Below are 7,344 nucleotides of genomic sequence, written 5' to 3'. Positions count from 1 at the left end.
CCAATCCTGCTCTGGGTGAGGGAGTGCGTTACCGGTTCAGGTCACCGGGATCAGGCCGCACTCCAGGCCTGTTTATGCAATTTTATCATAATGCGGATTTTTTTTTAATCCGGTGAAAAATTGCGCGGCACCGGGATTCGAACCACGGTCCTCTTGCACGCGAGGAGGATGCTCAACCTCTACGCCAACGCTGCACCTGCAAGGCAGGAAAAATGCTAGGCATAAATTAAAGAGTCAGAAAAAGAGTGGTTTGGATCAGAGAGCAGACGGGTACAGACGATATTCTAATGACATTAATAGAAAAAAATGCCGCTAGGCAGGGTATGTAATGCGCAGATTAGATAATTGTGGGACCATTAGGGGACAGAATGGACACGAAGAGAAGGAAATTGCAGTAGAGGACGGGAGAAGAGTAGGTGGTGTGATGAAATCAGGAAATTTGCAGGTGCGAGTTGGAATCGGCTGGCGTAGGACAGGGGTAATGGAGATCGCGGGTGGAGGCCCTCCTCCTGCAGGGGACGCAAAATATGATGATGATGAGGTTGATGATGATAATGATGATGATGATGATGATGATGATGAAAGAAGACAAAAGCCCACTTATCAGCTGCAGTGGAGAACATCCTCAGCGACTGCCGAGCTTCGCGGTGTCAAATAAGCTGTCATCTGTACACTGCGCCGATCGACTGAACAATTTTTACTGACTCTAAAGGAGCACTACAAACACTGTGCAGTCTGTTAATAAAGGCGAATCGTTATCTTGTTTCTTTCGACATTGCGTACTTAGATCACTTGGCCATTTAATCAGGCCACTTTATCCCACTTCCGTGAATACTGGCTCATTGTGGTATTCTGGCCAACGAAAAAGTAGATCTGGCGGCACGCACAGGTCCTCAGTACCAAAACCTAAATTGGTGTAGCCCGTCAGATGTAATAAACGCTGCCTTCTTGCACTCAATGTCAAAATTAGTCTACCTGTGTCCAAAGTCTAGGCACGCAGTCGAGCATTCGGCTCCGTGATTGGACTGAAGGGCGTGATCTGGGGCCGTAATCTGAAACGATCCACTTCGGCAATACTATCGCCTCGGTGATAGTTCGCCGTCAGGCACGAGCTGATTGGCTGGTTGGGCAAAATCACAGGATGTAGCTAATCCAGTTTTCCTAAAACAACCAATCAGCATGCGCTTGACATCTAACTGTCGCCGAGACGATAAGATGGCCGAAGTGGATTGTTTCAAAATACGGCCCCGGTGTGCAACAGTAGCTATACGTCTTTGCATGCTAACTTGTTCGAACAGCGATAGTTGACCCAATCTTAAGCCTCCATCATTCTTCACTGAAACAACAGCAGAAGCCCAACGGCTGGAGCAAGCTTCTACTATATATGTTACCCATTTCACGGAGAATGAATTTACGTTTAATGGGACAGACGCGAGGGGTATGTCGGCGGATCAGACCCTCCGAGCAGGCATGAATACGATGAGTCATCAGGGATGTTTCTTCTAATGAAGGGTCATTGAAATCGAAGATGTTTCTATATGTTGCTAGATAGGCGGCAGCGCTCAGCAACTTGGTCGGCCAGAAATTGAGGAAATCGTCGGTAAGAAACTAGACGAGCTAGATCCAGCAAATGTCAGCACGATGTCAGCACGAAAAACGAATATTCGTCATGCATCAAAGTACACGTACATTTGCTATCAAAATACCTTGCGCTAGAGCTTGATTTGGGAAGCTGTAGGTGATGAACGCAACGTGTGCCTAGTTTTTGGCAACATTATTGAGAGTGTCAGGTGCCGCGACATATCGAGAGAGTAAAACGACACCAAGTGGCGACGCTATGTCTTCATCGTCTTCAACGGATGGTGATACGGACAAGGAGACACCCGTTAAAGCTCGTGACTGCAACTGTAGACAATTGATTCCGGGCAAGCGAATCGGCATTACAACTGAAATACCGGTCAGACGCAGAAGCTCAAGTTGAAATATGCTGGTAGCAGAGTAGATGAGGGCTGAAGGTACGGACGAAAATGCTAGCCATGATTGACGACATAAGGGCATTGCTCGAGAATGGCAAATATGACAGTAGTATGGAGACCGGTCATAGTTTCGCTAGTTGCGTACATCGACAAGGCTGCAAGATTTCTTCCGTCCACGACACGGGTAAAAGTAAAAGTGGCAGGTGTCGATACCTTTTTGAGGTGGCGGCAACGGTGAGCACTCATTAGCTTCGTTCAGGTGGCGGTGAAAGTAAAGAAGGCGTAGCAGAAGACTTTGATGCAAAATCACCTCTGCGAGCTTCATCACGTAGTTTTTCTGTCAAACTTGAGCGGCGAGGACGGGCGTCATCGTTTAGGGGAATCAGATGACGGGCCACGTGGTGGCAGCGGATTGGACGGGTGACCTCGCGGCAGTGGCGAGCAGTTGGGGTGCTCAGGGGTGGTACTGGGGGGCCGTTGAAACGTTCAGATGGAGCTGTGGGTGACGTTAGCTGGTGTAAAAATGGCTTCACGAGTTGTATTATTCCGGTAGCATATGTATGAACACTCCCAGCGCATTTCTACCCAGGCGTGACCGTGAGGTGTGCTATAAAGTCCAAGGCCGATAAAATCGTCGCCAAAACTACTGTTCTTGATTTTACAGCTGTGCACTAATTTGCTATCGCACTAGATGGTTCGGCGTTCGGTCCAAACTACCTCAGAGTTTTCCTCCCTTGAAAACAAGAAGTGCCATGAAAAAAGGTCAGCCAACAATTTATGCTAAACAGACAAGAGCCATAATTAACAAATGTATAACAATGTAACAATGAAACAATAACTAATGAATGTAATAACAGGTTCTGCTATGAAATTTTGGAAAGACAGAGAACGAATATAGCCAGGCAACAAATTGCAACATTATATTGCACCGTGAAAGGAGCTGCTTTTGAACATATCAGTATGTACTTAAAGGGGTGTCAGATTTAATTTGTGGTTACTTCGTATTCAAGAAGGTTTGGCGAACGTCAGAAAGTAATTTGATAGGTGCCACGATGCGGTAATGATTCAGTGAAGGAACTTTGTGTTCCTCTGTTACGACTACCAGTGATTATTACATTAGCGGGCAGCATGACCGATAGCGTCCTATGGGAGCAAACCAGGTGGTAATCTGCAGTCGTCTATTCCTCTGCGTTGCGAGGGCTAGTTTGGGACCTTTGGTTTTCTGTTGGTGATATTAGGCTATACTCATTGTCCGTCGTCAAGGAGAAACAGGACAGGCTATGAAATGTCACGGTAAAAGCCAACAAATTCAGGCTGGTTCTCGCAAAACATTGGCGGCTGTGGAACAAGAAGATGAATGTAACATAGTGGTAATGAAGGAAACCGGGACTAGGCTGCTTTTTGCAGCAGAAATTCATGTAGGAGGTAAGACACGCAGGTAATTAATAGGTAACCTCTCCTGAGTAACAAATGACCTACTATGGAAATACCAAATCAATAAAGTGTCTAGCTGGGCAGATCAAATAGAATGTGCTGAAATGTCACAACTGATCGACAAAAAGAACGTAGGAATATTCGAAACTATCACGTGGCAAAGCTTAAGGGGGAAGTAAGAAAAAACTATCCTTCTTGAAACAGATATCATTCATTCCGCGATCACAGAAAAGGGAAGAACACGAAAGTGAAGCCTGTCTTCAAACAAGCTTTTGCATATCGGGTTCGTGAACTAATGCTCAACTGCAGCGAAACGCACACAATGTAACCGCGTTTCAGGCCTGCTTGGCGCAGAACGCCCTGCTGCCGAGTGGCTTTGGCGAAGGTACGAGCATTTTGTTGTGGCTTCGTAGTGTCTTGGGTGCTAGTTGAGTTGCAATGCCCTCAGCTTCAGGAATGCTACTCGCAGTGTCCGCAGCGTGCGCCGCGACCAGGTGAAGGCGTTCTCCTTAACGCGGGCGTGTAACTTGCCGGACCAAAGCGAAAATTGCCGAACGACGTGGAAGCCTTTCTGTGCCGCCATGTGTAGCAGTTGCCATTGTTGGTGTCATCGCAAGCGAAGCAGTATTTGGCGTGTACGCACTGTTGATTATATTCGAAGCTTCACTCAGCAGGTGACGAGAAGTCCCAGGCTAATCGAACGCGAAGGACTAACCATGTGCAGAAAGTGCGTCGTCACCTAGACAGGAGGCCCACATCACCTACACGATTACCGAAACACTCACTGCCAGCGCTCGTTAGAGCCTTCATGAAGTACTTTGCTTCACGGCTTTTAGGTGATTGCGTCATCTCTGTCAGAGAGTATATTTTACGCATTTGCACCGACGTCACATCTGTACAGGAAGTTAAAGGGGGACCTCGGCAGCAAACACTTTCGTGTTAAAATGGTCCCAGCATGAAATCAGTGAGCGGAGAATTTGGTATAGGAAAAAGCAAAATGTATGCATTTAAAATACCCAGGGTAATTTCATCAGTAATTTCGACTATATTGCAAACTTAGAAGAATTCTATACTGACCTGTGCAGTACCCAGAGCAGCCATGCTACCTTCATTATAAGTAGCGATGGACAGGCATTACAGGCTCGTCAGATAACTAGCGATGAAGTTAAAATTGCATTGTATCTTATGTCTCGGAGAAAAGTGCCAGGAGAATATGGATAGCAGTAGATTTATTTAAATGTGGCGGAAATATTATAGAGTTTAAGAATTAGCGATACAACACTCTGGGTCCCCAAGCTAGATGGGTGGACTCATCTTGGATTCAGAGGGGAAGCAGTGTTCCATAACTGGGTCAAATGCAAAGAGCTATGAATCGAGCGCTTCAAAGCAACAAAAAAGAAACGAAACGCAATGATGCTCATCGCCTAAGAGATAATGAATTATGATGGCGGTGACTCGCTCTACTCTCTTGGTGTTCTCCCCATGTTTTGTTGCCTGCGATAGAGACCCAAGGCAGCATGCACGTGAGTTTTCGGTTTTTGGGTTTTTGGCCAACGCGAACGCAAGAACCAAAGAACGACTTTGCATGTGCATATGTGCACTTGCAGCCGACAATATTCTTGGGTCTCCAAGCTGCTTGCGTCCCAAATACTAATACCTGTTATGCTTGATAACCTGGTAATTATTTATAGGCAATGCCTCATGACTTCAAATGTACCAGATAGCACGAACAATGCCAAAATTATACTAACTTACATGAACGGAGACGTGGAGCAATTAAAGAACGATACGCGTGTTAGAATTTTTTCGATATTGTATAAAATATTCTCCGAGACAATTTTTGAGAGAATCAGTTCAACACTGCACTTCCATCAGCCAATAGAACAGGCTGGTTTCAAGAAAGGATATTCTACCATTGATCAGAACCTTGTCATCAGTCAGGTGATTGAGAAATATCAGAAATACAATCAACTGCTCTACATAGATGTCAAAGAACGGGAAAGGGCATTTGATTCGGTAGAGATAGAAGCAGTCATGGAGGCATTGTGTAATGAAGAGGTACAGGAAGAACACGTGAATCTCTGGAAAAATATCTACTAAGTGTCCGCAGCTACCCGGGTTGTCCCAAGAAAATAAGAAAATTATTTTTCAAGAATGTGGTCCGGCAAGAAGACAATCTATCATGCCTATTCACAACATTCTTAGAAAAATATTCAAGCTATTAGATTTGGAAAAATTAGCAGTAAGGATCAACGGCGAATCTCTAAGCAACCTTCGGTTTGCAGATGACATTCTTATATTCAGCAACACTGGAGATAAATTACCACAAATGATTGAGGAACATAAGAGAGAAAGCGCTTGAGTAGGGATGAAGACTGATACGCAGCATACAATGGCAATGATCCATAGCCTGGGTAAAAAAAACAAGAATGAAAGATTGTCAGTCGTGTTCTATTATTTGTACAGGATTACATATGTTTAAGTCATTTGTTCTGAGAGTACCATAACAGTACCTTTATTATATAAAAATGGGCTGCAGTGCATGCAGCTGGCATTAAGAAATTTTGATTGAGAGGTTAGCATCACGGTGGCAAAGAAAATTGCGCAATCATTGGATCTGTCGGTACTAGCATGCGCAGAAGTCTGGAGGCTAACAAAGAAGCTGGAGAACAACTTAATGACTCCGCAAACATCAATGGAAGCAAAACATTTTAGACATAATATTTAGATACGAAGAGAACTCAGGGGATCAGAGATTTCAGTTCTAGTTTGGTGAAAGAAATGGAGCTTCACAGGCCATGTGATTCTTAGAGCAGATAACCTGCGGTCCATTAGAGTTAAAGAATGGGTGCAAAGGAAAGGGCAGCGCTGTCCAGCACTGCAGAAGATTGGGTGTGGTCATGAGATCAGGAAATTTGCGGCCGCAACATGGAATTAGTGAGAGCAAGACATGGATCATTGTCCTGTAGTGCAGAAGAACACGCTAATGATGTTGATTCTTCGTAGAATTGGAGATTGCGCATAATTCGAAACCCAACTTCGTGAGTTCCTGCGGCAGGTTAACTGAACGAGAAGAAATGAAAGCGGAGAAGAATTGCCGAGACCTTCTAGCAACAGGCGCGATTACTTTTATTTCTCGACCCACCATCAGTAGAGGCTCATTTTCAGGCGAGAGTAGTCGTTGTACCAGGAAGCCTCAGGGTGCACGGTAACTGGGCGAATTTCCTTTTATTAAGGTGGCTCTTGACCTCATCGAAGCGTCGACACTGCTCAAAGATGGCGTCGACGATCCCGCACATCAAAAGGATAAACGCGTAAATTGCTACGCCCTTCTATTTGTGTCTAACCTTGTCATAATCGCGTATCGGCATCAACTTTCCAACGTAGTGCCAAGACGTCTAGAATGTAGCACATATATGGTTCGGTTAATTTCTGAGCTAGGGCCTTGCTGATTGATTTGTGCAGTTTTTTGTTGCCGACATCTCAGCTTCCCAGTTCCACCTCGTAGTTGTTAAATTATACGTTCGCCGCTCCTTTGGGGCAAAAGAGTTAGCTCGCAAGCATCAGCATTCGCTCCGTAAAATGTTGCAGACTCACATGCTCATTCAGCAACATTGGAGATAAATTGCTACACTTTATTTATGGCCTCAACAGAATGGCTGTGCCTCGAACAATGCGCCTCGAGCAGCCAGTCACGCGGAAATATTGTGTGTATTCGCGAGCTTCTTTCATGCTCGGGAAAACACTTTTACATAGCACGTATCGAGGAAGAGAAAACTGCATCACGAGTATTTCATCTGGCTCTACAATTTTGCGATTAACACTTTTCATTCTATCGTAACTTTTGAGAATACTACGCCGTCCAGCGCACCCGCGATCGGGCTGGCAGACTAGATCTGTCAGTCCCGTCGTGGGATTAGCCGGGTGCGCGTTT

Source organism: Dermacentor andersoni, chromosome 7 (genome assembly GCF_023375885.2).
Source record: "Dermacentor andersoni chromosome 7, qqDerAnde1_hic_scaffold, whole genome shotgun sequence".
NCBI classification, from domain to species: Eukaryota; Metazoa; Arthropoda; class Arachnida; order Ixodida; family Ixodidae; genus Dermacentor; species Dermacentor andersoni.
This window is presented reverse-complemented; position numbering follows the sequence as displayed.